The sequence below is a fragment of the Nyctereutes procyonoides genome, unplaced genomic scaffold (genome assembly GCF_905146905.1).
Source record: "Nyctereutes procyonoides isolate TBG_1078 unplaced genomic scaffold, NYPRO_anot_genome, whole genome shotgun sequence".
In the NCBI taxonomy this organism is placed as follows: domain Eukaryota; kingdom Metazoa; phylum Chordata; class Mammalia; order Carnivora; family Canidae; genus Nyctereutes; species Nyctereutes procyonoides.
This window is the reverse complement of record NW_026575082.1, coordinates 2,852,866-2,875,445: the sequence shown is the minus strand read 5'-3', so window position 1 is coordinate 2,875,445 and position 22,580 is coordinate 2,852,866. Positions and strand designations below refer to the sequence as shown.

Sequence of the window (22,580 nt, the reverse complement as noted above, 5' to 3'; positions counted from 1 at the left end):
GGCATCCTCTGCCACCATCGGGACACACGGCAAGGCTGAGCTGTGCATCTCCGGCCACGTCTGGCACCTGGCAAGAGACAGAGGCAACCCCACAGCGGGGGCTCTCCCCAGGCCTTACGCCCACATCCCAGGATGGATGTGTGGCCTTGGCCTTGTCATCTGAATCTGTGGCCCCTCCTATTCCCACAGGAGAGTGAGAGCTGGTAACCCGCAGGGTGTAAGGCTCTTCCAGCTGGACAGCTGGTTCCGTGGGGGTGCACGCCAGGCGCTGCTGGCACCTGGGGTCCACTGGGCCTCCCCCGCCCTCACGATAGCAGGTACATTGCCAGCTCACCAGGACTTCACCTTCCAATGGGAACCACTCACTCCTGGCTCCTCTTCCCTGGCCTCACGGGCTCTAGACTAGCCCCAAGCACCATCTTCTTTGATCATCTGCCCAGAACACACCCCTTCTTCACCTCCCCACTGGGGAGCGCCCTGCAGCAGGCCACCGAGGAGTCATGCAGAACAAACCCCGCCGCTGGTGACAACAACCTCTTGGACGGAGCCCCAAGTCCTCCCGATGATCCAGAGCCATGATTCTGCCTGCAATGACCTCTCCAACCTCACCCTCCGGCTACCCACCATGCATCACATATGCTTACACACACACCCCACTCAAGGCTCTGGCACCCCTCCCTAAGCAGGGATCTAGCGTCCTCACCAGCATGTCCTTTTCAATCTACTTAGAAAGGTAACAGCACCTAATAAAAGGATGACTCAAAGAACTCAGAAAAAATGAAAATGAAAGACATCTGATCATTATCACTACATCCAGTAAGCACAGCAGCATAAATATAATCGAGTCTAAATAACTGATCTACACAGAAAATAAACACGTAATTCTTATGTTTCCTGAACTAAAATATGTAAGGTAAAAAATCATAAATTGACAACAGTAGACTCAATCCCCTGAAAAGGAATTGCAAGAGCGATGTGTGGAGGGGGAGGAGATGGAGAAAGAGCAGAAGGTAACAGAAGTAGCCCATTTCTTCATCTTTCCCAAAGAGGAAGTCAAATTATATGGTTACTGAACTTGATAAATTGAGAAACACAGGTTTAAGCAAAAGTTATAAATATAACCACCAGCATAACTAAAAACATCAGACTTTCTGCAGGCTTCCTTCTGACTTCAAGAATTAAAGAAGAAATATATAATCCACAGACCAACAGACTTTTAGAAAATAAAAAAGGAAGAAAACATAGAGAAGACAATTTTTTTTTTAACTTAGGAAAGAGGACATCTGTTTCAATAAAATTATAAACGGAACAAATTTATTAAGGAAGACTCCATGATTGGGGAAAAACAAAAATCTAACTATGTGCTCTCTCCAAGAGACACCGAAAACTAAGGAACACACAAAAGTTGGGCCCAGAGACGAAATACACCAGAAAAAGAAAAAAACACGAGCAACAGTGAAAATGAAAATACCATTAAAAGTTTAATTCACAGTATAAAAAGGCACTCAATGCAGAGAAGTCACATCTACTAAGGGGAAAAAAAAAACACAAGAATATAGTTGTCCTAAAAGCTGTAAGTCGAATAACAGAATAAAATACATAAATCCCAATGAGTATATGGAAAGACCAACAAGAGAAAATAGATCTGGGAGAAATGACGAAACTCTCCAAAACACAGATTAAAAAGGAAAAATAATAAAGGACTTGCTTGCAGCAAAGGGGAAGGCATGCAGGACCCACAGGCTCAGCCTCCTCCACGCGTGCCAGACGAGCGGCAACCCCACCGCCAAGACGGACAAGGCCCCTCCGGGCTCCGCTGCTCAGGAGCCCGCAACGACCCGGTACGACGGCACCAACAGGAGCAAGTAAGAGCAAGACCAAAACTAACAACACTTCAGCCACTTGGAAAATCTGAAATTCTCCGCAACAACTCCCAGGGCAGAGCTCACACCCAAAACCCCTCCTGCAACCAACCCAGGTCCAAACCTACTGGGACACAAAGAAAGCTAAACCTTTAGCTACAGAGATTAAAAAATAAGGAAGACATATAAATGAAACCCTCAATTCAAAAAGTAACAAAGAAACAAACGTCTTAAATTTGAATTTTAAAAAGTAGCAATACATGGTTCACTCTCCAAAAATACAAAATAAATAAATAAATAAATAAATAAAAAGTAGCAATACGTAAGAAAAAAAAACAGTCAAACTGATAAATCAGTAACTATCCCTTTGGTAACTCTAGCAAAGGAGTTAAAGGACTAGCCAGCCTAATTTAAACACTTCCTTTTTTAAAAAAAAAAAAAAAAAGATTTTATGTATTTATTCATGAGAGACACAGAGAGAGAGAGGCAGAGACACAGGCAGAGGGAGAAGCAGGCTCCCTGTGGGGAGCCCGATGGGGGACTTGATCCCAGGACCCTGGGGTCATGCCTGCGCTGAAGGCAGATGCTTGACCACTGAGCCACCCGGGTGCCGCTAATTTGAATACTTTTAAAAAGTCAGGATAGGGGAGGGTATTAGGTGTAATGACCAACAAAAGAATAAAAACTGAAATAATACAATGTTTTCAAAACTCTGGGTGAAGATATTGATGAGATGAACGAAAGAAATGATTGATTTTTTAGTAAAATATAAGTGGTCAACATTTACTCAGCAATCGACAGAAAAAGTAACCAGACCAACAATCATGTAAGAAATCAAAAGATGTTAGATTCCTCTAGGACTCACATGCGAAAGAAATTGGTCAAATTCACACATCTTTTGAGAAACATGGAAGACACGGGCTATTTCGATGCTGCTGCAGCAAAAGGAATTTTCAGAGTGTAAGAGATAAAAGAGATAAACAGACACTTGGAGCACAAAGCACAAGGACCACTGCCCTAAGAAAACAACAAAGTCTGGATAACTGGGTGGAAAACTGACCAAGAAAATAAGCAGGCGATTCACATGAGAAACCAAATGATCTAGAAACATTAAGGAAATGCTCAACATATTCAAATTTTTAACACAACGAGTTATTTACCTTGTGTGATCACAAGGCCAAGACCTAAAGGATGACACGGAGTGCCGACAGAGAGAAAGCCATCACTCCCCTGGATGTAACATAGCATATCAGTATCTTTGCTGAGATATCTGACAATACCTCAACAATTAAAATGCCCCTTCTTGGCGCGCCTGCTGGGCTCATTCAGTAGAACATGCAACCCTTGATCCTGGGGTCATGAGTTCAAGCCCCACGTTGGGCAGAGACCTTATTTATCTTATTTTTTTAATATTTAAATCCAATTTGCCAACATATAGTACAACACCCGGTGCTCATCATGTCACATGCCTTCCTTAATCGCATAGACCTTACTTAAAATAAATAAGTAAAATGAAAGGTTCCTTCTTGACCAAAATTCCACTCCAGGGAACTCATCCTAAAAAAATACTCCCACAAGCACAAAGACCTATGTATCAGAGAGGTTTGCTGCATCCTATGAAGGAAGGGGAGCAGCGCAAACACAGGGCAGAGGAGAGAGGAGGGGCAGACGCCCCGCTGGAGGGTGGGTGCTGGCTGCCTCTACTGGCTGCTCAGATGGGGGAGAGCTGGGCCACACTGAGCATTGGGCATTTGGAAATCAGTGCAATGTGTGCAAAAAGCTGCACTCTACACACCTCTTGAAGAGAACAATTATTATTATAATTGTATATATTTAAAAAATGAGTTGCAGGGGTGCCTGGGGGGGTTCAGTTGGTTAAATACCATACTCTTGATTTCTGCTCAGGTCATAATCTCAGGGTCTGGGGATGGAGCCCCAGGTCGGGCTCTGTGCTCAGCAGAGAATACGCTTGAGGATTCTCTCTCTCTCCCTCTGCTCATGGGCACACTTGTGCACACACTCTCTCTAAAATAAATAAATAAATCTTTAAAAAAAAATGAGTTGCAGAAAAACTCACATGTGGTCCCATTGTAATGTTCTGAATTAAAGTTTATACATTAAAAATCTTAATATGTTTATTAAGCTCATGTATTTCAACGCCAAAGACAGTGACGGACCTACAGAAGGCGCTCAACAAATAGTAACAGGCATACAGTAAAATGGTATCTGCATTGTGAAATGTCTAACATGTTTTTTTCTCAAAATGCAATTTCCTCTTTAAGTTGTAAATATCCTCTAGGCAAAAATGATGAAAACTTCATAGTCTCCAAACTAGGCATTTTGTATAATTATCCTCAAAGACACAGTTTAATTTAGGCAGGGAGAACACTACCCTACATATTTGGCTCTAACTAAATTGCTCAAATACGTTGCTGAGAAATCAAGTAATGTGTTACCTGCTGTGAATCGCACACCACCCACCCCACGCCCCCTCCACGGTACTAACGCAAAAGTATGCCTCTTTCTACCACTTTGTGGACTTCTGAGTAACTTATTTTTTCAAATCTCTGTATCTATCTTAAAAGCAAAGTGCTCATGTCTCTCTTCCTCCCCTAACGCGAGACAAAGAGACAGTGTAAGATACTGGGTACTAGTTGTCAAAATTTAATTCTGTGTAATTAAATAATTAACACATGTAGCTTCATATTAATTCCCTGGAATAATGACATTTAGATCAAGGCACTGCCAACAAGGGGACTTCTGCGGAAGAAACAAAATCAACACTGCAGGGTTCTGGGAAAGGAAGCATGCCTGCTTCCAGCCGCCACAGTTCCTGACACCTGAAATGTAGGATCTCGTCCATATTCTTAGTCCAATCTCAGACTTTAAAGCGAATTAAACAAACTGACTTTCAGATAAATATAAAAGAAACCATGCCCTCAGAGATTCAACGTAAGCCTGCAGTTCTGTTTCTGTTCTCCACTAACCCCCAAATCCAGCCAAGAAAGGGTATTTTAATCAGAAGGCTTTATCGTGATACTGAAGTCCCACCAACCAGCAGATCTTGGTTCACAGGCCTGGACAGAAACGGTCTAAGCTCCTGAGCCCCCAGAGGCACAGCCAAGAGGGGGTGACCAGCTATGGAGGCTTTAATCATTTTCGAGATAAGGGCCCACTGATGAAATCTAACTCAATGAGATGCATGCGGATTCGCAAAACATCTCCAAGAATTTTAGGTCAGCACACCAGCACCTGGCAATCCTAACAGAGAAGGCTGACGTTTCTCTGTTAGGCAGCAATACCCCTTCACCTGAAGGTGCACCCGCCCAAAGCACCCTTATGCTGAGCCACTGAAACAGAAACAGATAAATAGCACTTTTTATCACAGCGGAACAAAGCAGACTCGGGCTGTGTTATTCCACCTGAATGCTAGTCGATCTTATTTTTTTTTTTTTTAAGTATTGAGTTTTCTTAACACTGATACTGCTACTCACACACGAGACAGTAAATAGAACCCCAGTGTGTCTCAACAGCATTTAACTCTCAAAAGAAGCACTTCTGTGATTGATAGGACAAGAAATGGAACTTGACCCTCAGTCAAAATAATAAACTTGCTGACCTGAATGTCTGGATTTACAGGCGGGGATAATAGGGAAGCCACAAAAAAACAGGCCCAGCCCCACAATGACGAAGCAATTTAACTGTGCCTCACCTTAAAAATGTGACAAAACTGAATAAGCAAAGGAACAGCCGTGTTAGGACACCTGGGATCAACGGCAGCCTAGTCCTGCCTCCTGAAAACAAGGCCGGGTTCTGTGTCTGTGTGCGGCCCATCGCCAGTTCACCAACACAGTGGGCTCCCCCTGCACCTTTACACCTGCCAGCCTCTACCTGTGCCCCTGCTGCCCCCCCAAAAAAACACCCGCCAACCCTCACAGCATGGCCTGCTCTGAAGTCCCTGGGGGCTGGGACCTCACAGCCCTCTCTGCACTCACAGAGCTCCTGCTGGCACCTGGGAAGCACCCATCATACTCACCACACACTGCTGGAATGAGGGATGTCTCCCCCTAACCCCCTTAAAAAGAAGCATCCTCTTAAAGGAGATTACTTCGCTTTCGCTTCTGAGTGAAGGACTCTGCTCTTCCTTCTGAGAAACAGCTTTTCTGAACCATTCTGGCTACCCATTTGGGGGAGTGGGAAATATGCATTTTCATGATTACTAACATTATTATATTGAAATGACCTACTGAAAAAAAGGACTAATCACATATACTTGTTCCAGATCCATTCCGAAGAAAAAGAGTGTAGCCTTTCCAAGAGGTCTCCTAATACGAGAAAAGCACAGCATCAGCATTTTCTCAAGGCAGCACGTAGAGTGACCCCTACTCCAACTGGGGGAGGGGGGGACCCTGGGGAAACCCGTGAGCTCCTCCATGAGAGGGGGGGCCATGAGCTCCTCCTCCAACAACAGGGGACAGGGGAAGGTATGCAGAACCAGCATCTTAGTGCACCATTCTGGCCCTCAACAGAAAGAGCATTTCGTCGCTAAGCCACGGCTACGGTGATGCCCCAAAAAACCCCACAAAACAATGAATCAGCTCTGCCCGGGTTTCCACTCCAGATATACCCTGAGCCCTAGCAGCGAATCCACCCCACGTTTTGTCCATCTGCGTTTCATCCCATGTGGTTAGCAAAACTCAGATTCTAATAAAACAGGTTTAAGTCTTACTAGGCAATATAAACACTATCTACCTAACTGAACAAAACAAGTCTTACCTCTTTTCTTAAAAAAAAAAAATGATGTTTTTTAATGTACAAAAAGGAAGAATAACCAAGTCACTCACAGGGTTTATATGCTGGATATCAAATTATCACAAGATGAGACAGAAAATGAACTCCTAGCATCCCAATTCTCCTTCCATTTGCTGCCAGTCTCAGGGCCGGCAGGCTTCACCTGCTAGTCAGCCGACCCTGTAACTAGTTCGATGCACGGGGATCCGGCTCCCTTTCTGTCACACCTGCCAAGCACCACACACCCTCCCTCGCCGGCCCTCAGGAAAGGCCACCATCCCATCCCACCCCCCAGATGAAGAAGTGAGGGCACACCAGCCCCAAGTCACCGTGGATGCTGGGCTGGAGACCACGGGGCCCCAGTCTATGGTCCCTGCTGCTCAGAGGCAGGTCCAGGACTGACCTGCCCCTTGACATGCTGGGTCCCAGCCGGGGGCCTGGCCACAGGAGCAGGGAGACAAGCCACACAGGAGGTCGTCCTCCCAGAAGCCCGCCTGGGCAGACGCCAGGGAAAGACACAGGGACGCTCCGAGGGTCAGGCCCCGGCCACCCGGCCCCCCAGCACCCTGCCACTGCCAGCTCCTGGCACAGGTCTTGAGAGGGATGACAAACAAGCTTTCTTCCTTTTAATTAAACTGCTAGGATCGACAGACATTTCCAAAGCATCTCCCCGCGGTGTGTCCTTGTGGAAAAACAGCTGAGCTTTCAGAGTGAAGATCTCTGACTCACCTCAGTGACTGGCCGTGGCGGAGGGCGGGGCGTGTCATCTCACCCCCTACAGCTGCACCATCCTATACAGCAGCCAAATGGGACTAGTCCAAATTGGGATGAGCCCTAAGTGTTAAGAACATGCCAGATTTCAAAGACTTAGTGTAAAAAAACAAAAACAAAAAAAATCTCAGTAATAATTTTTATGTCATTTAAATATTCAACTAACATTTTGCCTCTCTTGGGTTGTGTAAGACGTATTAACATTATTTATCTGTTTCTCTAACCTTTTCCATGTGGTTACGAGAAACTCTAAAATGACAGATGCATCAGAATTCTATGAGGCAGCACCGTCCTGGCCATGTCAGCACACTGCGGCCTCTAGGCCAAGTCCTGTCCTGCCCACCACCTGTTTTGTCAGGCTTCTGAGCTAAGAATGTGTTTTACATTCTTAAGTGGTTGGGAAAAAACCAAAAGAAGAATAACATTTTGTGACACATAAAATCATATGAATTTCAAGTTTCAGTGTCCATAAATAAAGCTTCTTTATTTGCTGACTTGCCGTCTATGGCTGCTTCTGCGCTCCAAGGCACAGCAGCTGCAACACAGAAGGGCTGGCCTACAAAGCCCAAAATATTTAATATCTGGCCCTTTACCGAAAAAGCCCACCAACCCCTGCCCTGGAGTCTTATAAATACAGACCCCTAGTTTCCAAAGCTCAATCCCCCACGGGTGGTCTTTGGCAGCACCTCGCCTTCCTCAGTCTACCTGGAGAATGGGCAAAGACTGACTGGAACCACTGGGGGGCTGATGCAGGAGCTTCCCTGCTTCAAATCCTCTTACCACCCTCTAAATCTCTATTTCCTGACAGATTACTCAAAATCTTTGTCCAGAGCAGATAGAACCACATATTGAGTCCACCATGTTCTGAGTCCCCAAGGGCTCAGGCAGCTGGTTCCCTCTCATGGGGCCTACACACTGGCTCCCAGCTCCTCTCCAGGGGTTCCTGGGTAAGCCCTGCCATCCTGAAGGTGAAGGAGCTTGGAGGGTGGAGGGACGGGTCCTCCATAATGTGATCTCCACACTGATACAACTCCAGATGGCTCAGATCAACTCTCAAATAAATAACATACCCTTTAGCAAGCATGAGGAAAGTCATAAACTCAAGATGATACACCAAGATGATAGCCCAGCTATGGGCTTGGACCAAGTCACCTGTGTGGATCTCAGCATGCTCCTGGGGGAACAGGGAGCCAAAAGGACTCCTTAGCTCCTGTTACAAATACCAAATGATACCCATAAGGAACGTGGGCCACCGCCTTGCTCATCGTGAGCATGTGATCAATGTTTGTAGAAAGGAAATGAGCCTTAACAGAGCACTTATGAGCTATTTATTTGGGGGCTGCTTATTTAGGCATTCACCAAATTTGATTCAAGTCTCTAAGAAGACATTAGTAATAAAAATTAAACTTCTCTAATATAATGGGAAACTGTAATGCTCAGTAACTTGGATCATATTTTCTTCTTTTTTTTTTTTGATATATTCTCATAGTGATTCAAAACCCAGCTCTCGGTGCTTTGGACTTTGTTATTAGGCCATTGGTTCTTTGTAAAATGGTCACTATGAGAATAACCTTTCCAAAGTCACTATCCATTGGCCATAAGAATATCAATGAAGGCACTGTCTACCTTTTAAAAAAAAAGTTATCTGTATAAAAACAACCAATATGAGAATCTATGTAAAAAGTTTCCTTTAGTGTGGGCACTAAAAGAGGCTTTCCTTCCACAGAACTGGTGAGTTTGCCCCTGTCATCAATTCAACAAATCAATGGTATGTTTCACTCTTTGTTTTAAAGAGCTACCAAAAAAGCTCCAATTCTAAATTTTGGTTGAAGTATACCCACTGGAAATGACCGCTGTGATATGGATATATAATCCTATTTTCTCCTTGTCACACGGTCTATTATTTCATTTCCTTGTTCTTGATTTCTATTAATGTTTCACTATATATTTAACGTGTGACCTCAGGTACACCTCATCCTATTTATGGAATGAGATGGGTACAAACCAGCAAACTCTTACTACTAACATACAAATAACAAGACTTCAATTACCAGATACTCAAATGAGCCTATATTCTCTTTATGGATGATTGTCCATAAGGTAGAACACTGATCAAACAAATCTATGCAATTCTGAGTTTATGCTGGACATAATATAGTTTTGTGGGTTTTTTTGTTTTTTGTTTTTGTTTTTTGATTTCTAGAAAGGCAGCAAACTACCTAGGATGTATATAGTTTTTGATAACCAATGAAAAAGTACTCAGTATTATCTTCTTCAGAAAAGGAAAAACAGATTCTAAACTGAGGTCTCAATTTACTGATTTTTTTTTTCCCTCTGAAGTGAAAACCTAGAATGTCAGCCCTTTTTGCTCACCTGGAGGATGCAAAATGGGGTAGGCTTTCTGAGCAGCTCTTGCATAATGAAGCAAAATTCATTGTGTTCTGGCCCGGCTCCCAATTTAACCAAGTCAAGCAGAAGGTTGGAGCCCTGTTCACATACTGGTCAGGCTGCCAGAGTCCCTCCAGCAACCAGCCAGTGCAATGGGCTGCTCTGTGGCCTCAGGCCTCAGTGCCATGGGAGAAAGAACAGGGGAACGAATGTGTCCCTGTGCTTGGCTCGCTCCTGTGCCCACCTTCCTTCCTCTCAGCTGCCATGCTGTCCACATGCACCAAGGATGCCGCTGCAGGAAAGGTGCCCACCGCCCCCTACCCTGCTCCAGCCAACAGCTCCCTTCCTGGGTCTGGGTCCTCCTCTGTCCCACCTCTCAGAGCACCTAGCATATCAAGACCCTTACACACCATCGTCCACTGCCGTTTAGGACCACATGCCCACAAGAAGCTGGCGCTTTATCACAATTACCATTCATCTTCTCTGATCCCTTTCCCTGAAATTTTTGGTGGCTTTTTTTTTTCTTTTATGGGTTTTCTATCTCATGCTAGTCATTTACTTTCTATGGTTACTGTCTGATTAAAAAGGGATGTTATTATTGGTGCTACCATTGGGTTTCCCAAGAAAATCTATATCCTGGCCCCGTGCTGAGCTGGAAATCTGTGCAAACAGCTGCTAGGTGTTTGGTGATCTGGGCTTCCCTCCTTGTCTGAGCTCCGCAATGCTGCAGGGACCTTGGAATGGGATGACCCGTCCGGTTCTCACACTAACACGATATCCCCACTGAGAGAGGCAAACATTTAGCCCACATTTTTTTCTTCTCTCTGGAGCTCATGCTGAGCATCAGAAGGTAAAACTAAAGTGGAGCATTATACTACCCACAGTCCTAAACACCCCGTCACTTGCCAGGTCTACACTCTGCGGTGCTAAATGAACCGCCGACAAAGTCACCTTGACGGTGGGCTTTCACCCACCTCCCCTCGCTGGGTAGCCTCCAGCATGTGTCGAAACTGGGAATCCAGAAACCTGTTTGAGCTCTGCTCTGTAGCCGTGGCCCTGGCTGAATCACTAAATCCATCTGTGTTTCAGGTCCTGTAAACCGTCAGGATTCACCCCAAACCATCTCTAAGTTTCCTACCGGCTATAACACAAAGAGAACCCTCAACATGAACCTTCTAAAACCAAGTTCAAAGAAAAATAACATATATTTACAAAGAAAGGTAAATTGTCACAAAAATAAATGTTGTCCTTCGCGGTCATTCTATGGAACTGATTTAACGCTCTTCACTGATAGGAAACTCATACCCTGGAGTAACAAGCCACACTGGCTCTGCCCCAGCCAGGAAGGTCCAGCTTCGGAAACCACCGCCCTGCTCGCTTCTAAAAGCTGCCCTTGTGGCTCAGAAGAGCTGACACACTCTCCAAAATGGTCTATTACTCTACTCCCACGGACAGTTGGAGACCTCAGGTAACGACTGCTTCAAATGCACGCTGACAACTGCCCCTCTACCGTTTGCAGCCAAACACCACACACGGACTGTAAATCATCTCCCGTGGGCAAACAGAATCCCAAACCCTAACTGCAGTCACTTCTGTTTTTAATGAATTCCTACAGATACTTAAAAATGCGCAGCTATTATAAAAATTAAACTTCCCTCCTAAAGTTCAGAATCCAAGCAGCCCATGTGATCGGTCATCAATCTAGAACACAACTGAGAAGCCAATCTTTCTGTGAAACCATTAACAGATTCTGCTTTTCTGTCACCAGGGTAATTTACTGAGGCCAATTTTAATCCTGCCACTAAACCACTAATCCCATGACTCTACAGTGCCCAAGTTTACGTTGCTACGGCAAGTACTTTTACATGAGGAATTCACTTATTTACCACCAGTCATGTTTTTTAAGTTGGCTCTAGGAATAAGATCATCTTCCTCGCCTCTTACTTTAAAAAGTAAAAAGCCATTTTTGGAATAAGGACACTCCTCGAACACCTGGGCTGCGCTGTACTCATCACAATAACACTAATGTAAATTACGCATGGTGTTACTCAAAGGGACAAATTATCGTCATTATGCTAATGGTCACGCTAAAGACATGAAAAGCTTTGGTGTGATGAATCTCAATCTGGTGGGAATATGATTATCAAATGTGAATGTTGATATTTTCTCAAACTGGCATAAAAATGTTCTCTCCGTGTCACTGATAATGTCAATATAAATTATGCATCACCAAAAGCAGCGTTCGTGCACGCCGCTGACATGCTATGAAGCGACACCCAGGCCCACCTTCCTGTCCACAGATGCCCTGCTCTGAAGGCACACACACACACACACACACACACACACACACACACACACACACGAGTATAAATGTGTTTACTTCTTCCCTTAAAACAGGAAAAACAGTCTGATTAAAGCTAATGAGACAGATTGAACGAGAAGGGCACCGAAAGACGCGTGAGCTCTGGTGGCAAGGCCACAGCCGTACAGGATGTTAACAATGGAAGCATAATCTTCCATGCTGTTCCCTCTTCATAAATTCCCGGGATGTCGCCTTAGCAGCCACTCTGGTGAATTAAACACAAGACTCTCCAAAAATTCAAAAGCAGTATCTGTAAACAAAACAAATCACTAAGTGAAAGCATCCCGGTCTGCCTCTGGATAATTCCAGAATAGCACCACAAAAGTTTAAACTGTGAAACCAGATTGTCCATCTGTTCATTGATTAGACCATCCACTAAAAAAAAAAAAAAAAAAGAGGCTGAGTCTTTAAGGGGGGATAAAAGCACATTTTTTAGGTCTAGCTTAAAATCACTGAAATAATCAGGAACTAAACAGGGAGTAGCAGACCTTTTGCAACCCACAGAAGTTTTAACTACTCCCCCTGGGCTCTGGATTTCCCTGAATTAACACAGTCAACATTTAACATCAAACTATTTCCCACAAAAATGATTTCAGAAAGAAACAAGTGACACTTGCTCACTACCCCAACTCATCAATCGAACAGGAAGCTGCTTAAGCCACGAGCAGTCTCTCTGCACCACTCTGGATGCAGCCTTCACTGTACTAAATTTCAAAGAACATTCTCGAATGCTGAAATCAATCAATGCCTAACACCATGCCAAGTCAGCTCAAGTAATATAGGTTAAATAGTGCCATATGGCAAAGACAGACACATGTTGCCCTTTCCTGAAACAAAGAAAAAAATTCCTAAACAAATATCCTTTATCTTTAATACAGGAAAAGCTGAAGACAGGGGTTTCCAAGTGTTCCTAAATAATGCTGAAAATCCTATTTTAATTCTTAGCCGTTGGGGAAAAACTAATAGAATTTTAACAGAGAACCTCAATTTTTCATAGTCCCTCTTTACGTCCTAAAAGCTAACACCACATGTTAGCCTAAGCTCACCATCCCCTAAATGAGCAAGAAAATAACAGGACAGCTGTATCCAAAGTCTGAGCTGACATCAGCAACTCCCCGGGGTGCCAGATCCACCAGAGACCAGCCTACCTGCTTCTGGAGGAATAACACACCAGATTAATTTTGTCTTAAAATAAAATATATTAAAAATCTAACCTGTGTTCAGCACTCCACTGAGGAACTGTCTGAAATTCATAATCACATAGAATACCTACACCTGAAATTTCGATTAAACTTGATTAAATTCTTGACCAAATACACACACACACACACACACACACACAGAAACAAAAAAAATCTACCAGACTGAACTCATATTTGAAATAAACAGTAAAATGTATCTAAACCCAATAGAGTTTCTAAAGGATTTATTTTTTTTACTCTCCTGTGTGGGGTTTTATTCCTTACTTTACATATATTTACATGTTTATGTTCTCAGAGTAGTTGCATTTCTAATTACTCCTGCTTTGTGATTTTTCAATACCAGTGGAATTGAAGAATAAATGCCAGATCTTCTTGGAAAACTACTTTTAAGGAATGTTGAGAGCCACAAAATTACACTTCTTTACAATTCGAATGTATGCCACTGGAAAACATCTCATTCTGGACATAAATATGACAGCCAGTTCCAGCTTTGGAAAGAAAAGCTTCAGCTGTTCAAATCACACGTAGCCAGATGCAAGGGATAAGAAATACACAAAACAGACAGTTGCAACTGCTAATTTTTACCAGTCCATCTAAAATATACTTGATATACCTTAGTGGGGGGTACACATTTTAAATACAAGCCATGCATTCATAGGGCCTGTACACGCACTCCCGTAGCTATTAAAGTCATACGCCTAAAATAGTCCCCTGTCAAAGAAAATTAGCTTTAAAATAAACATGCATTTTAAAGAACTAGAGGAGACATTTTAAATCCATGGTGAAAGTTTTTCTTTATTCTTCTCATATGGTTAATCTTATTAATAAATTTTCTATAAATAAACATTTGATGTGAGTCCTTTCTTAAAATGGGTTTGTGACAAGTCACCAATATTCCTGAAAACTGTAAGATAGTCCCAGCTAGAGTCCGATGATAAAGAGGGTATCTACCCCTACCCCCCTTGCTCATAGCTCACTCTCTCTGCTCTAGTGAGAAAGGCACCCCACCACCACCCCAAACTCACTTGTTTCTGGGACCAGTGAGAAGTGAGAACAAAGCTTGAATCAGAAAAATGTTGTCACCCTCGTGGCCCTGAGACACACTCAGACCCATAACAGGCCGCTGCCAATACACTGTTGGCCGTTGTCCATCGGGTAGAAAGGTTGGTGGCGACAGCCCCAGAGGGAGGCTAGGATAGGAGGAAGAAGAGGGTCACAGTCACACCGGTTGGCCCCTACCACCACTTAGAGCCAAGCCAAACACAGAGCAAGAGCTGAATAATCGCTAGTATCCAAACTCCTGGGCAAACCGAATGGCAGCCCATGGATGCCTATCGGTGGTCTACACTGACACCTGCTTTACACCCACACCTTTGTGGACGCTCCACCCTGCTATCGATCCCTGTAACACACGTGGAGATGCCGTCTAACCACCACCTGATCAGACCTGAGAACCACCCACATCCCAACGGTGCACTTCAGCTGAAAAACACAAACCCAAAAGGCATGTAGTTCCCCATGCAGAGAGTCATGGTCTGGGAGCCAAAGACAGTAACACAATCACCCTGCACGTTTGGACATCAGTGACTGGGGAAGCAAGGGTCAAAGGTGCCAAGTGGTAAGCAACCCACAGAAGGTCTAAGTCCCAGGTGCCAGTTCAGCAGTCAGTTCAAGTACAGAACAGTCCACTGGGTGGTCGAGCACTCAGCTCAGCGAGGGTGGCACACACCCCTAGCTTTCTCTGGACCACAGCCACTAAGAGAAGAGCTAATTATACTTTTCCCACAGCCTCTAGAACTTTTGAGGCGGAGGGGGTAGGGCAGCAAAGAGATGCATTTCTGAAAGAACTACTTGATCTTGTCAGAAGAGCTCCATCCAAGCTCTAAAACACATAAACATTTACAGCAAGTGAGATGTCTGCTTTTGAGGGAGGAATGTTACGTCTATATTCAAATATTTATAATGCAGATATGTAATCAAATGAATGTAACTTTCTTTTGCTCTCTTACATTATTTCTCTTACTTCAGCCTCAGTCCACGCCCTTGAGAAAGTCTGGATGTCTCCAGCTAAATCTGGCCTTCAAACACCGAAGAAAAAGTTCGGTTTCCTTCACCTTTCATACAGATGCTTTATTCAGTTAGAAATCTGGTTGCAAGCAAAACACCACTTTTAATGATATAATTAACACCTGCCCTCTTCTCCAAGGTTGAAAAAGGAATAAAATAATGTCATGTGTTGAACACTGAAAACACACAGACTATAAAAAGAAAACGCAGGCATTTGGACAAAGCTCCTTCAGGCTCAACGAAAGCAGTACTCTACCCCAGTGTCCTATTCCTAGGACATTAAGGTATAATGCACTTGAAACTCTACACACCATCTCCAGCCAGACTTAAAGCCACTCCCACATAACGCCTGTTTAAAAGATTCCTTCTGGTAAATTACAAAGAGGACCAATAGTTACCCTGGAAAACGAATACATAAAAATCCACAACAACCCATTAAACTGAGTGCTGGTTTTTCAAGAACAGCCCATGACTAAAACTCTATTCAACTTCCTAGGTCACATTACCACTTTTCCCTATTTGGTAAGACTGAAACCGTCTGGGAGAGCATACCTCATTCTAAAGTATTCCCTAAAGAAGTCTCTTTCCTTCTTCACATGACTTTCGCCGCACAACATCCACATCGAATGTGTCACCTATAAAACTCAAATATCTCCACAGAGAAGCAACTAAAGCAAATAAAGGTAACGTCTGACCTACAGAAATGGAAACAACAGGCTTTTCCCATGGACTGGCTCTTACTCTCCTCCCTCCATGAGGGTCTCTGGGACAACATCTTACAAAGTTAGACAGGTAGGACTTTAAAGTCCCAGGAAAACTTTAATCTCTAAATTGGCCAGTCACCTTTAAAGGTTGTTTACCAATGACAATGGGATTAACACCAATCATGTAAGCTATACTCACCGGTGATTAATACCAGTTACACAACAAAGTTAAAAGTTCTGGATCTGGTGTGTCTCGGTATTTAGAAAGAGGATTCTGACCAACAAAAGCTTTCAGAAATAAAAATAAGCAAAGCTTCTCTCCCCCCCCCCCCCGCCCCGAATACTGTACCTACCAAATGCCCTGCTTTGCTGCTTTGTTTCATTTTAGAGAGACATTCCCACTCCTCTGGGTTAGTTTTATTACACATCCCTTGGGACTGTTATTTTTTTTTAGAATGTTAATGTGCCCTCCATGTTTCAGTATATTCAAATGAGCAATTTCTTCAAATTGAAGAAAACAAGGTCCTACTAACCAACTAAGAAAAATACGAGACTGATTCGCTTGTGTCTGAGCCCATGAAAATTCTCATTTCATGAGCAAAGTCTTTGAGGCTTGCTCAGGGCTGCAGCTCGCTGGGCCCGTCCAAGATGGCTTGGGAGCCCGCTGAAACCAAAGACGTCCTGCTCGGATAACCAGCTCGCAGACCCAGGATGCAGGCCAGCGAGCTCCACTGGCTCCCCAATTTCACCAAGAGGGGGAAGCAAGCTCCCAATCATGCACAGCAGAGGCATGCGGTATATTCAATTCTAGCGGGTCTGTGTCAACATAAATAGCACAGCTATTTTGACGCCACAATCGAAGAATGTAAGGGAAATTGAAGGAGGAACAAACAAACGATAAAGTGAGCTTTTTTACGCGGCAGCAGAAAGTATCCTATCAAATAGCAGGCATGCCTAGTCCCTTAAAGTAGCACTTACATTCCTAAACCAAAATACTCCAATCATATTAATAGGGAGGCTTAAAAAATAATCTGGAGAGGATCCTGCTGGGGGAACATCCAGCCTCGCTTCCTCTCGGGTGAGTACTCCCAAGGCATCCCGGTGCTCGGGCACAGGACCGAGGGCCACCGGTTTTTAAATCATCTGTAACCAGGACTGCACGCTCCACGGCAGGTTCAGGAGGCAAATGCGTTTCCGAGGCAGATGTTTAATTAAGACCACGTCTAAAGTGCCTTTTGTGGCTTGCCTCGGGTCCCGCTGCCCCCGCCCTTTGTTGCGTGGCGGACCCCGCCGGCAGGCCGGGCCGCACGCCCTCGGGCACCTCTGGGCTCCCAGGACCGGCCCCCCGCGTCCACGCGGGCCGCTAGCCGCCGGCACGGAAAGAGGCCACGCAGGCAGGGCGCCACACCCACGCGCGGCAGCCCCTCGCGGGGACCGCCCGGGGCGCCCAGCGCCACCCACCCGCCGCCGCGCGGTGCCGGGCCGGGGCCGGATCAGGTGTGAGTACTTATGTAATCGTCCTCGTGGGCCACGCCTTTCCCACCGCCCCACCTCCGCCAGAACAAAGTGAAGTTTAAAATAGAAACCAATTACCTGGCCGCCGCCGCGCCTCGGCCCCCGGAGCGCGGCCCGCGCCCGAGCCCCCGCCCCCCGGCCCCCGCCCCGCCGCCCCCCGCCCCGCCGGAGCCCCCGCCCCGCGGAGACGCCCCCCCACGCCCCGCGCAGACCCACGCCCCGGCCAGACCCCCCCAGGCCCCCCAACACACACACACACACACACACACACACACACACACACACCCGGGCCAGACGCCCCCCTCCCCGCCCCCGCCCCGCGCAGACCCCCGCCCAGGCCAGGCCCCCCTCCCGCCCCCGCCCCGCGCAGACCCCCCCCCCGCCCCGGCCAGGTCCCCCCCCCCGCCCGCCCCCTCCCCAGCCAGTCCCCCCGGCCCGCACGGACCCCCGCCTTTGTTACGGTGCGAAGTTGGGCCGTGGGTCCCCGTCTCTTTCACTTCTTGGGTTACAGTGCAGGCGAGTGACGTCCGCTCCACATGACGGGGGCGGGGGGCGGGCGCCGGGGGGCGGGGGCGGGGCGCGGGCCGGGCCCTCCCCCACCGCCGGCCCTGCCCGCCCCGCCCACGGCCCGCCCCCCGGCAGCCCGGCGACACGCGGCCCCGCCCGCCCCGCCCGGGCGGGCAGGTAAATCCCCGCCCCCGCCCCGCCCCGCCCCCCAGCGGCGCCCGGGGCCCCGCGCCGCTCGCTCCGAGACGCAGAACTAGGAATGATGGACTCCGCGACGCCCCCCTGCTGCCCGTCCCTCAGTCCGCGAGTCCTCGGAGGTGGGGGCGGGGGCGCAGAACCCGGTCGAACCCCGGGCTGGGGGCCGACGCGGCCGGAGCCGGGCGATCGGGTTCGGGCGCTACTTCGTCCCTGAGCGAGGTCTCGCAGGGGTACGACGGGGGTCGCCCACGGACCCTCGGCGTGACCCCGGGGCGGCCGGACACACGGTGCGCGGACTAGGGCGGGGCGCGGCGTCCCTCCCAGGGGTCTCCCCGAGGGTTCTGCGGGGAAGGGGCCGTCACACGTGGGTTCTTAACCCGTCCGGGGCGGCGGCAGCAGCCATCCCGGCATCTAGGACACCGCAAGGGAGATGCTCGGGGACCAGGTCTGGCCCCTGCGCGTCCACACAGCTCTACCGGGACTCCCGGGGAAGCGGGTGCCGGAGGAGGCCGGGGCGCGCCGCGGGGCGGCCCGTGACGCCTCCGCCCCTGAATGCGCCCATTGTGCGCGGACACCAGGCGGGCGCTCCGCACTCCGGGCTCGGGCGGCCCAGAACTTCCACTGACCCGGAGCGGCTCACATTCTAGAATTTGCCATGGACTAAGTATGAACTTTCGGCGAGACAATAAAATACGAAGTTGTAAGGTTCGTGCTGTCCTTCACTTTTCTGCGGAATTCACGCCGATTTCAGCAGTCCCCGTTCCTTGTACGCTGTGCGCCTGGCGGGTGGGCTCCCCGCCACCCGGACCCCACGCGCGAGAGGGCGCGCCTGCCGCGTGGGAAAGACACGGAGGGAACAGCACGTTTCGATTCCCCGGCTGCTGAGAAGCATAATCATATCACTCCTCTTTTCTTCCCCTTCTGCAGGTTTCGACTTGAATCCGAAAGCACCTCTAAGCGCCCAATCTTTGCAGGAGAACACTCGGGGGAGGCAGGGTCTCCATGGGGACTGCCGAGCACCCCTCTAGCTGCCCAGACGCAGGGAACAGCTTGCCCGCGTCTGGGGCGCAGAGCTGGGCACATCAGGAACCCCGCGGATGCGCGGGGCTGGTCGCACTCAACAGTGTGCACACACATGGGCGCGTGCACGCGCGCGCGCACACTCACGCTCCAAATTACCTCCGGGATGGAGAAAGCCGCTGCGGATTGGCCGGCAGAGCCGTCACTCACGCCCAGGGGCAGGGAGACTTTGCGAGGCTGTTTCCTTTTTTTTTTTTTTTTTTTCCTCCTTCCCTCCCTACTGTTTCATTTAATGGTAAAACAACAGCAGAGCCCTGAAAGTTAGCCATCTGCGCGGAGAGTTTGCTTTCTTTAACGACGGGGGCGTCAGACAATATCCATTTAAATATATTTTGTACTTCCACAATGGATGAAAAGGGAAATTAGCAATCCCTGGTGGGGGCGGAGAGGGAGCGAGGGGTGAGGAGGAGGGGGTCATCCGGAGGGGTGGACGCAGTGGGAAGAGTTGTTCTCAACGCCCAAAAAAGACTTTGACCTTTATTGATCTCGAAATTAAAAAATGTTTTTCACGGATCAGATTATAACAAACGCTGGTCCTCATTTATGAACTCATGATTTTAATTTTTTTTATTTAAGCATGCGCCAGCAATTGTGTTTCCTTAAGAAAGAACTGACCTATTTTTGGCTGGAGATAAACGATCATGTTAACAGATGTTAATCTTGTAATCTGTTTTTCCTGTAAGCACTTTACATACCCGGGATTCAGACCTTAAAAATAACATCTTTTCCAAAAAGACCTGACGTCACAATTCACTCCCTGAAAAATCACCCCCCTCCAGTTTTTTTCCTCTGCAATGATTTCAAAGACATTAAATCTTTTTCACTTTATAAATGCTGATTTGTTCTGCCTCAACTCCCACAGGCTTCTATTTGCATTTCAAATTCCACAGGTTACACCAGTCGCCTTTTCAAAAAATGTAAACCAACAATGAAGCAGCAAATGGCTTTTTGTGCATCTGGATTAAATGAGGCACAGAATGAATATATTTAAAAAGAGGGCTGAGCGAGTTGATCTTTGCACACCCGGAGACCAAGTAATTCTTTATCAGTCAGCCAGCAGCATGAGTAAGATGCAGACACATAAACCCCTGAAGCTCCTGGTCTGATCCCGGTCTGCTGCGGGGAGCTTATTAAGGCGGATAATAAATGAGGCTGACTTACAGACCCACATTTTCGGGTAAAAGGCTGGGTCTCCCTGGTCCCTAATGGCAAGCCTCCACTGGCTTCCCTGCCCACCACCACCGATTGTCACCGCACACCAACCTCCAGCATAAACCACTGTTTTGAATACCCAACTCGGCTGGCGTTTAACAAACTTATTCATACAAAGTTTCTTTAAAACTTGACGAGGCGGTTTATTCTAAATACTGATGGTAACTATTCCGTCTGTTAGTTCTCCCTGGAAATGGCAGACGAGGCGCATTTCCAACCCCCCTCCCCATCACACACGCCCCACAGCATTCTTCCTTTCTCGTAGACACCCGGGTGTGTACCGCGATGGAGCCCTCCCCCCCCCAACCCCACTCCGACCCCCGCCAGGCTGCGTGCGTCTGCGAGGAGTCCCTGCCACCCCGACCCCTCTCCCCACCCCTCCCCGTCACAGAGGGGACCATCGCCCCCTGCCCCCACCCGGCCCTAACTTCCCTCCCGGGCGCACTCACTTCTGTAATGTTAGGGTCACTTAGACGCTCCCAGCTAATGGGCATGCGGCCAGGGGAGGGGGAGGCCCAACACCCCCCCACCACACACACACACACACACACACACACGCCGACACGTACCCGGGGCAGCAGCGCTCCGTGCCCGCGGGCATCGATCCCATCAGCCAAACCCTTAATAATTGAAGCGGCTCCTCGGGGCCCGCAGCCCCATCACCCACCTTCATTAGCTGGAGCGTTTTACTTTAAAGTAAGGCAATTTGCTCTTTGTCTCCTAATGGATGAAGAGCGCATCCGAGCTCCCCTCCTCCCGCGTCGCCTTTGACGAAGTGTACAAAGCCTGAGCCTCTTCCGCGCTCCCACCCGGCCCCCACCCCGCCCCTCCACTGCGGTAAAAACCACCTCCCGGCGCTCGCCTCGCCGCCCGAAGTTGCATCTTCCCTCTCCTGGAATTGCCGAGCCGAGCAACTACCCACAGGGCAGCCGAGCCGCCCTCCCGGCGCCCCGGGGCCCCTCCCCGCCCCCCGCCCCGCGGCGCACCCCGGGGACCCCCTTCCGCACTGCCAGGCCAGGGGCCCCGCGCCCGCGCCCCCTGCGGGCCCCGCGGCGCCCCCCCCGACCCTCCCCGGCCCCTACCTTGGCGGGAGGCGGCGGGCCCGGGAAGGAGGACGCGCACGCCCCGCGCCTCTGAAGGTGAAGCCTAGCGCCCGAGGCGCGGAGCCGAGCGCTGCACTAGACCGACCGCGCCAGCTGCGCCCGGGCGCGGGGGACGCGCGAGGGCGCGCGGGGCCCGCCACGCGCCCGGCCCCCTCCCCGCGCCGCCCGGGCTCGCCCGGGACGCGCCCGCCCCGCGGGGACCCCGGCGCCGTCCGGGCTCTGGGGGCTGCGCGGCGGGGGGAGGGGGCCGGGGCCCCGCGGCCGGGCGCAGGCCCGAGGCTTCCCCCAGCCACGGAATGGTCTGCCCTGTAGGAAACGCACACGCTCCACTATTGTCTCATCAGCACAAAGTTCTGCCACACTGCGGGCAAAGTCTGGAGGCTCGCGATGACTCAGACACAGATAATTCTTCCCCTAATAGCACTGAATCACGGCCCCAGCGGCCAGCGGTCGCCCCTTCCTCGCCGGGGCTCCGGCTGCCGCAGCTCCAGTTACGGGAAGCTGTTCGCGCGCGCACACGGACACACTCGCACGCATCCATACGTGCAGACGTGCTGGGATGCGCTTCGGCCGGCTCGGGCACCTGAGCACGAGCCGCGAGTCCACGTCTCCGCGTGGGTATCCTTCGGGTGGCCCCAGGCGCGTGTGCACTCCACCCGCCTCGGGGGCTGCGTGTCCCCGAACTTCCTGGTGAAATGTGTTGAGGATCCTCGATAGATGAAGTCCCGACTCAAGACCAAAGTCTGCAGAGACTTCAGAAGGAGGATTCTGCTCTGTGGCAATCTAAGAAGGACTGTGGGCTTTTATTTTTATTTTTA

The 22,580-nt window shown here is 48.6% G+C and overlaps 1 protein-coding gene across 4 annotated transcripts in view; it reads right to left on the bottom strand.

Moving 5' to 3' along the window:
• LOC129514553 (zinc finger protein 516-like) overlaps positions 1–21,841 on the bottom strand; it is a 117,543-nt gene extending 95,702 nt beyond the window's left edge. For 2 of the 4 annotated variants that reach the window (XM_055333227.1, XM_055333232.1), the window contains exon 1: positions 18,108–18,182. The gene's annotated coding sequence lies outside the window, so the exon portion shown is untranslated. Of the gene's footprint in view, positions 1–7,382; positions 7,488–18,107; positions 18,183–21,741 lie in introns of those variants that run through there. The other 2 variants (XM_055333228.1, XM_055333229.1) reach the window with 2 other exon arrangements.
• Positions 21,842–22,580: the final 739 nt, after the last annotated feature.